A 10,061-nucleotide genomic window follows, 5' to 3' on the forward strand; every position below is an offset into this window, starting at 1 on the left:
TAATTTGAAAATGGCAAGTGGGCTGCCAATTTTGGAGCCTGCTCACCTACCGTATTATTGTGGACCATGTAATGGCATCAGGTTCATGACCCGACATCATCACACCAGATTTAAAGCTTCTGTGGGATCAGGCAATCCCGCTTTCAATCTCATACATCTCCTGTGGACGGCTGTAATGTGGCAATAACAATAGTTTATCTGCCTATCCTCCCTGTGGAGAAAGGTGTCTCATATGGGAATGACTTAGATAGGCCAGAAATAAAATTAAAACATAAAAGCATATTGGAAGATTAAGATTAGAAACTTGGCCAAATCCTTTGGTGGGTAAGCACACAATGCTGTGTGGTATGATCCATATAGGCTGCAAAGATTCCAGGTTTAGTTACTGGTCAGTCCTGGGATAGACTGTTGCATAGTGTGACAGAAATGGCCTTGTTTTCCTGAGGAAGCTATGCCCTTTTTGCTTCAGGCTTGGCCATGAGCTGACCCCACGGGTTAACAAGTAAAGAAAAACTGTTTGGTAATGTACTACAGGGCTGTCAGTGCCTATATTATACTTCACCGAAAGGGTTAAGAATTCAGGGGAGAAATCCGTAATGACAAAGCAAGTGTGAGAACTGATCATTTCCCCCAACTGGGAATCGAAATAGGCATTTTAGGGGTCTCCTAATCACTTTCATTTGACTTGATTTATATTTCCATACAATGATAAACATTTAATAATTGCTGCCTTCTGCTTACATTATTCTATGGTACTCAATGATTTTGTATTTCCTCTGAAGAAATACCTTTACATTAGACCTTTCACACGACCAAAATCGCAACTCAGCATTGCCTAAGGCTCCACTTCATTTATTTTATGCAAATCTATTTTGCTGTGTCTTTAAACATCCTATCTTTTCTAAACTAAGTCAGTGGTTCTCAACCTGGGGTCCATGGATTCCTAAGAATCTGTAAGATGTTCTGGAGTTTCGAGAATTAATGTGAAAGTGAATACTGAATGGGGCCAGCCTAATGGGTGGGCAACATATGTCAGCACCCAGGGTGCCAAGCTCAGGGGGTTGCTGTAGTCATGAGTGAGTAAGCGGTGGTCAGAAGCGGACTTGGTGCAAGATGGGAGATGGGAGTGGAGTGCATCCATCACCTGCGCAGCGCAGAGGGGAGTCCACATGGAGGAGTGCTGTGAGCAGCATGAAGATTGCTAGGTAGACCCATGGTTACCAAGGCTGGTGGTAGACACTAGGGTAAGTTCAGCTTTGTTCAAGAGAGAAAGTTTTTTCACTCAAAGAAAGGGTGGCAAAATACAAATTTGTCTTCTGGAAGTGGAGAATGATTTATGAGTGTCAGTTCAAACATCACACCAAGGATAGACAGACTTTACAGTGAGAAGCAAGTTCATCCATTTCACTGAAAACTGTAAATAAATACCTGTTTTCATAAAAGCATTATTAAAACACCAGTTCTGTTGAAGGGTCATGAGGACTCGAAACGTCAACTCTTTTCTTCTGCGCCGATGCTGCCAGACCTGCTGAGTTTTTCCAGGTAATTCTGTTTTTGTTTTTTTATTATTAAAACACTCTTTGCATGCATCATTTTCTTATTATTACTTTTTTATTGTACATTTTAGATGGAGCTGCCCATGATTTTTGATCCATTTGAAACAGATCCTTCAACCAAAAAGTCTGGGAAACCACTGCTCTCAATGTTGGTGCAATTTAATACAGTACAACTCCTTCAGTATATCTGGCTGGTGCATGCTTTTTGAAATGTAGGCATTTTTAAAAATGCTGAATTCCGCAAAGATTCCACAAGCAAGTCAGCAAACGAAGCAAAAAAAGGAATAAAAATGTAATTGTTCTGAAAACATGATACTTTTTTGCTTGTGAAATATATAATTATGATACTGCTGAAAGGTAGTTTTCCAGGGTGTGGCAGCATAGTAAAATGTGGCTTTATAGCTGCAATTCCTTATGCACTAAGTTCTAAGATTTACAGTCTGGAGTTAGGTGGTGAGCAGAAGTCAAACAGTTGCTTTCAAGGAGCAAGGTCCATTTCCCTCAAGCTGCCTTTTCCCGTTTTTACCCTCTGAACGGAGCATTCAGAATTTCAGAATCTAGAAAAACCTATTATTCAACAAAACAACATGAAATCATGCATAATTTTCATGATTAATTCCAATATATTCAATTCCAATATGAATTTCATGTTAGTTATGAGAAGTACATTCATACATCAATTTACTATGCCGGTGGATGGCATAGTAATAACAATACATTCCTCACCGAACATGTTTCATTTCTCATCTCAGCTGTACTATCCAGTAGATCAAAACATAATGGTACAATGGTGGCTATAGAATAACATTAGGTCCTGAGCAACAAGTTGCCCCTCCAACTATTTTAGTGAGGAGGATAGCCTTAGATTACAGGAGGATATAGAAGGGCTGGTCTGATGGCCTGATCGGTGGCAAATAGAATTTAATCAGGATAAGTGTGAGATGATGCACTTGGGCAGGACAAAAAAGATACGGGATTAAACAATCAATGATAGGGTCCTGGGAAGTACCGAGGATCAGAGGGACCTTGGTGTGCATGTCCACCAGTCCCTTAAAGTAGCAGGACAGGTACATAAGGTGGTTAAGAAGGCATATGGGATACATGCCTTTATTAGCCAAGGTATAGAATATAAGAGGAGGGAGGTTATGCTGGAACTTTATAAAATGCTGGTTAGGCCACAGCTAGAGTATTGCGTGCAGTTCTGAAATCCACATTATAGGAAGGATGTGATTACACTAGAGACAGTGCAGAGGAGATTCACCAGGATGTTGTCTGAGCTGGAGAGTTTTAGTTATGAGGAGAGATTGGATATCCTGGAGCAGAGGAGATTGAGGGGGGACATGATTGAGGTGTATAAAATTATGAGGGGCACAGATAGGGTAGACAGGAAGGAACTTTTCCCCTTGGTAGAGGGATCAATAACCAGGGGGCATAGATTTAAGGTAAGGGGCAGGAGGTTTAGAGGGGATGTGAGGAAGAATTTTTTCACCCAGAGGGTGATGGGAACCTGGAATTCTGCCTGAAAGGGTGGTAGAGGCAGAAACCCTCATAACATTTAAGAAGTATTTGGATGTGCACTTGCAATGCCATGGCATACAAGGCTATGGGCCTAGTGCTGAAAAATGGGATTAGAATAGTACTTGTTTGACCAGGACAGACTTAATGGGCCGAAGGGCCTTTTTCTGTGCTGTAGACTTCTATGACTATTTTGTCAAGAGTGAATTGCACAGAGGCTTTGAGGAGAGGAAAGATGAAATACATAAAGTTCCAACGTGAACAATCTGGAATGCACTGCCTGAGAGTGAGGTGGAGGAATGTTCAATAAATCAAGTCATTCAAGGGGGAATTGGATTGTTATCTGAAAAGGAAGAATGTGCAGGGCTATGGGGAGAAGGCAGGGGCGTGGTACTAGATAAATTGCTCCAATGGAGAGCCAGCGCAGACATGACAGGCTGAATGGCCTCCTTCTGTGCTGTAACCATTCTGTGATGAAGGATGGCACGATAACCTACGTGATTCAGTACATTGGCTTCCACTTGGGAGCTGATCCATGGATGCCTGCCACCCGCTGTTGGGTAAGTTGTAATTTTAAGGCAGTCCAACTGCAGAAAGTAAAACTGAAGCAAAAATTTCTGAAAACACTCAGTGGGTCAGACTGCATCTGTGGACAGAACAGAAGAGGCAATTTTTCAAATGTGGTCAAAGCACTTTCCAACATTTTCTGTTTGTTTCAGGTTTCCAGCATGGGCAGCTGGAATGTTTTTTGTTTCCACTGGGGTCTGTATTAATGCACTCCAGAGTGGTAGGAGGTGGATTTATGCAACTGTTTTGTTTTACACAAGATTTCAACATCAACCAAAGTGTCTAGAAGAGGCTGTGACTGAAGGGCATCTGAAGGATGGAAACTAGAATGATAAGTGGAGCTTTCTCACGTCTTTTAAAGGGGCGTCTTAATAATCATATAGCTTGGGGGCAAATCACTTAACCTGTTTGTTCAGGTAAGGATTGGTGTGCAGTTTAGACAAGCCTAAAGACGAGGAACAAGTAATTGTTAAAATGGGGACAGAAAATTTGGATTAAAAAAGTGAGAAGATATTTTACGAGATGGGAGCGTCACTGACAAGGTCAGCATTTTGTCCACCGCTGAATACCCTTGAGATGGTGGTGACTTATTTTTTAAAAAAAGGAAAATTGTCGTCGAAAGATCTTTCCCAATGTTAACAGCATTTAAAATGAAGTCGTGACCAGAGGAAATCTAGCTATTTACACCGTGCCGCTAACATTTACAGTGACCTGGGCGAAAGCCTACTTAGCTGCAAGGACAGCCTCCAGCAGCAACTCCGGGTTCCCAGCCTCACAGTGGCAGTCACTGGAAAGGTGGTTCAGGGAACTGAAGGGGGCGGGGGGAATGTGTTTGCGAAAGGAATGCGTGACCTCTGCTAATCGGACACTGTGCTAGAGAGGCAGGCGGTAAATGCACATAATTTATCCACCAGATCCGACTGGATTTAGTCCAAAGAATGCATCGGTTTTATCCCTCCGTCCCTCTGCTGCTACAATGTACTACACGCTGCATTGGGGGCTAAGAGGACGATTTGAAATGAAATGTGACGTTTACGTCTTTTTGTAGAAGAAAATCTATTTATTTGATAAATAAAACAACTCCACAACGTTCACTTGCTTACAGTATTTACAGTTACCTTGCATATCACGGGGGTTCAAAGGCACTTCATTGTCCCCCAAGGCGTTTTTACTGGAACAGTCGAGACTAGGAGGGGCCAAGGTTGAACGTAGAACCCGATAGTAAGAAATGAAAATGTCACCATTCTGCCCTTGTGCAGAGGAAGTACTTCCCAGCCTAGACGTAAGAACTGAGATGGGTGGGCGGGGGTTGCTGAATTTGTGGCTGGCTATTTCAGAGTCTGAGGCGATGTTGCTCTCTTACAGCCCGGAGACATATTGCCAGGGTAATCGCAAATATAGAAAGAACCTCCCTTAAACAACCCGTGGGCGCTTAAATGTAACGCAGTATCTTGCCAACCGGCCAAGAAACAATGAGGCCAACCCACTCAGCACTGCTTCCCTTAAAAAAAAACATAAAGGGGGATTGTTTCAAGGAATCATTACCCAGGTTTGTATTTTCATAAGCTTCGTCTTATACTGGCTTCAATGTATGCACACTGATAATTTTTTTTCATGTACGGGTCCATGATTGTTTAATTATGCTGAAGCTGGGCTTTGGGTCTTCGGATAGCTAATTGCAAACTCAGATATAGAAACAAAAAAAAACTGAGGATGCTGGAAATCCAAAACAAAAACAGAATTACCTGGAAAAACTCAGCAGGTCCGGCAGCATCGGCGGAGAAGAAAAGAGTTGACGTTTCGTCAACTCTTTTCTTCTCCGCCGATGCTGCCGGACCTGCTGAGTTTTTCCAGGTAATTCTGTTTTTGTTTTTGATTGCAAACTCAGCCTGACCCCCACCCCACTCCACTTCATCACATTGTAGTTATGTAAAATGAAATCAGCAGAATTGAGGGTGTAGAAGAAAGTGAATAGAGAAGGAAAAGCAAATCCTCACAGGAAAAAAAGGGGAAACAGTGAATGAGAGCAGTTTGATGATTTGGCATCAAATCAAAGAGCTGCGAGTCGAGGCAGTGTTTCACAATAGTCTCAACAATAACTTATGAGACCAGTTACGTACCCAGCACAAAACTCTGCAATTCCCACAAGACTGACGTAATATTATGAACTACTACTGACTACTATTAAACTCCTTAAAGGTCATATTTGTTCGTTCTGAATGCTAAAAAGTTACTCTTTTTCTATCAATCTATAAATTAGGCCACATTCATTACGGATTTTCAATCACATGACTTGGCGTATAATATGTTATTCCTATAAAAAAAATCGCGTGAATACAGAAGTTATTTTAATTTTTCAACATATGTTCATACATGAATTGCAGGATGCTTACAATGTACTTGGAATCTAGTCAGGAGTGTCGTCTGCACATTCTAAGGCAGAAGACGCCTGCTGTTTGTACGTATTCAGCTTTGAAAGTGCAGCTGACAGCATTACCTTCAGAACAACTTCCCTGTTGCTCTGCTCAAGGTCATGTCAGCGACATTTATTCAGCTGATTGCTTGCCTTGCCAAATTATATTTTCCATGCGGGCTGCGTTGCTTTGTATTTCTAGTCTCTGAAATAAAATGTCTGCCTTCAGCTCTGACATTGAAAAAACTTTTAAAGGAAGTACTATACTTCAAAATAACATGTTTTGATGTTCTCAATGTTGTTTGCTCTATTTAAGTTGGTCATTGATATTACTGTCAATTAAAAATTAAACTGACAACTATTACATGAGGTATATTTCACAAAATCTTATCAATAAACTTTTTGTGTCTTTCATAGTATAATGAGAACATTATTGAATTGTGGAGCATAATTTAGGGAAAATGAAGAATAAAATGATATCCTTCATTATTATTTGAATTTCATTTTTTTCAGAACTTGTACAAGAAAGGATGGTTTTGTACTAGTTTAATGCCAAGAGTCCAGGACAAACTAATCAATGCTCAAGGATGCTTTATTTATTAAAAGTTAATGCTGGACTATATTTGAGGAGCTATGACAAGTTAACATTATATCCAAGTGACTGTTGATTATGTTGATTTGTTAATTGGTGATAACTTTATAGTTATTTGTGCATGTGAGATCATTTAAAATTCATTTTGGGGCTTATAGGGCTGGCTGGTAAGATCACTATTGTCCACCCCTAGTTGCTTTTAAGAAAGTGATGATAGGCTTTCTTGAAATGCTGCAGTCCATGTGGTGAAGTAAGTCTCATCAACCTTTCATTGCATCGTGATGGCCCTTCATAAGACCATAAGACATAGGAGCATAAATTAGGCCATTCAGCCCATCGAGTCTGCTCCACCATTCAATCATGGCTGATAAGTTTCTCAACCCCATTCTCCCGCCTTCTCCCTGTAACCTTTGATCCCCTTACCAATCAAGAACCTATCTATCTCGGTCTTAAATACACTCAATGACCTGGCCTCCACAGCCTTCTGTGGCAATGAATTCCATAGATTCACCACTCTCTGGCTAAAGAAGTTTCTCCTCATCTCTGTTCTAAAAGACCTTCCCTTTACTCTGAGGCTGTGCCCTCGGTCCTAGTCTCTCCTACTAATGGAAACATCTTCCCCATGTCCATTCTATCCAGACCTTTCAGTATTCTGTAAGCTTCAATCAGATCCCCACTCATCCTTCTAAACTCCATCGAGGATAGACCCAGAGTCCTCAAACGTTCCTCGTATATTAAGCCTTTCATTCCTGGGATTGTTCTTGTGAACCTCCTCTGGACCCTCTCCAGGGCCAGCACATCCTTCCTGAGATACGAGGCCCAAAATTGCTCACAATATTCTAAATGTGGTCTGACCAGAGCCTTATAAAGCCTCAGCAGCACATCCCTGCCTTTATATTCTAGTCTTCTCGAAATAAATGCCAACATTGCCTTCCTAACTACTGACTCAAACTGGAAGTTAACCTTAAAAGAATTATTAATCTTAAGCGAATTCATCTCAAAACACTCAAAGTTTCAAAGGCCACAAACAGGATGTGTATTGGCCCAACCCAATGTCTTATTTCAGAAAGGTCTTGGGACTTGTATAGATCACATGGTTAAGGCAGCAATGTATGTACCTGCTTTTAAAAGTTACAACAGATGCTGTTCGGATCAGAGAAACACCATGAGAGATATTATTTGAAAGACCACCTGAAAAGCTATTGAACCAGCTGCAAGACAATGCAGTCAAGGTAAAACAGCTACATCTTGAAAAAGGGAGAAGGAATCTCCCCCCAATCTACAAATTCACCTGAGAGTTGACCTCCTGGCAATTCAACTGCATGAAAATGCACAGCTTACTGAGAACCTTGTGCTTTTACTCGACCTCCATGCCAGCTACGGCATTAGTTCAGCTAAGAAACTGCAGGCATGCTACGGAACAGACTGAAATCATTTTAACTTGTAATTGTATTTTTTTCCCTCATTTGTATTGACTGTGTGTGTGTGTGTGTGTGAAAGTATGAGGGAGATGTCATATTAAAACCTCTGGGGCAAGTGTGTGATAATAAATAATATTATTTAATTTTAAATTCACAATAACTTGCTGCTGGAAATTATTTAAATTGGGACAAATTGCTCTAAGGCTAAGAACAAACACTAGCCTCACACAAAAAAATCATTGATCATGTACAATAATAAACACATAAACTCTGTCCACAATAAGGCAAATGAAGAGTATTCCATCACATTCCTGACTTGTGCCTTGTAGATTGGGGACAGGCATTGGGGAGTCAGGAAGTGAATTACTTGCCACAGAATTCCCAGCATCTAACCTACTCATCATAATATTTATGCGCCTGACCAGTTTTGTTTTCAGTCAATGACGAACCCCAGGGATGTTGATGGTGGGTGATTCCATGATGTAATGCCATTGAATGCTAAGGGAATGATTAGACTCTCTTGTTGGAGATGGTCATTGTCTGGCACTTTTGTGGTGCAAATGTTACTTTTCACCTATCAGCCCAAGCCTGAATGCCGGGTCTTCTGAGTCGGGCTTCTCCAGAAGTGCAGAGCTCAGCGTCCCTCGGACAACTCCATTGCAGTTGCTCTGGCATTGAGGGGAAGATAAAATACACTCCCTTTTAATGGCATTAGCTGCCGTATGATGAGTTTAAATGTCCAGTGTGAATATTACTGAATGCCTGAATGAATGAGTGGATGAATGAGTGAATGTGTAGGGTGGTAGTTGGGTGAGGTAAGTGGTTAAGTGGGTAGGGTGGTATGCACGTAGGGTGGCAGGTGGGTAGGGTAGTAGGTGGGTAGGGTGGCAAGTGGGGAGGGTGCAGGTTGGTGAGGTGGTAGGTGGGTTGGAGGGTTGGATTGGTTTAGGAGGGGTAGTCAGGTTGAGCTGGGGGGGATATGTTGAGTCAAGGCATTGAGGTGATCAGGGGTTAGTCAGGTTGGTCTGGGGGTAGCCAGGGATAAGGGGAGAATGGGGGTGTTTAGTAAGAGTGAGTGAGTGATTGGGAGGGGGGGTGGTCAGTTCTGCAGCTACGCAGGATTTAGACAAGGATTTTTTCACCTAACATTCGATTGGTGACTATTCAGGTGAGTCCCACAGAACTGTTCGAAGTCTCCGACTCCAGCTCAGAGTCAGACATTTGCGGAGGGGCCTGAGGAGCAGAGGAATGGCCCATTAGAAGTTCAAACTTCCCTGGCAATTCCCATTGAGGTCAGCGCATCAGGACTTTCTTGGGGTCCTGACAGATATCACGAGTTGTATGTCTCAGTCTCCGATGATCCGGAGACGGGGCTGAAGTTTATATGCCGTGGGAAGGCGCACTTCCAAACTGATTGGGCATAAAATTGCGCGAGAGGATGTCAGGCTAGTGTCCCGATGTCATCGTGTACTCATGCGATATTTTGTTGGTCAGGCACATAAATATCACACAAAGATCATAAAGAGCAGGCTAGATGAGCCAATTGAGCTCATTAACGATGCAATTGTCTCTGATTTTTTTTGTCCCGTCCAACTTTACAGTTGACGATTGGGCAAATCAGCCAGGCGGCCTTTACGTTTCTCATCAAGCCTCATTCAAGGGCAGGATGAAATTTCCGTTATGAAATAAAATTATAATAAATATCTGTGATCAGCATTTTTATCAGTTATATTTTCAGGTGATTGATTGTGATGCATGGGCATTTTTTTCGGCTTTTAAAGCCTTTATTTAGGCATTTTCAGGTCTGCAGCTCCCTGAGGCAGCTGTCTGACTTCAGGGAGATTTCTTGCAGTGCTCACCTGCGCCCACGGAAACCTCATCACCCACCCTCTTCCTGCCCCCACCCTGGCAGTGCTGAGCATTTCAGCGTGTGTTTCACGCTGGCTGGCCACTAATTGGCCAGCCAGCGTGACATAGCGGTCGGCTGCCAATCGTGG

At 42.1% G+C, this 10,061-nt stretch overlaps 1 long non-coding RNA gene across 1 annotated transcript; it reads right to left on the bottom strand.

Annotated features, from left to right (window-relative positions):
* Positions 1–1,592: 1,592 nt before the first annotated feature.
* On the bottom strand, positions 1,593–5,110 carry LOC121290785. Its single transcript, XR_005945880.1, has 2 exons — positions 4,757–5,110; positions 1,593–2,123 (listed from the first exon to the last, which is right to left on the bottom strand). It is a non-coding gene; the product is annotated as an uncharacterized LOC121290785 (long non-coding RNA).
* Between the last annotated feature and the right edge of the window lie 4,951 nt (positions 5,111–10,061).

The sequence above is a fragment of the Carcharodon carcharias genome, chromosome 18 (assembly GCF_017639515.1).
Source record: "Carcharodon carcharias isolate sCarCar2 chromosome 18, sCarCar2.pri, whole genome shotgun sequence".
Classification (NCBI taxonomy): Eukaryota; Metazoa; Chordata; class Chondrichthyes; order Lamniformes; family Lamnidae; genus Carcharodon; species Carcharodon carcharias.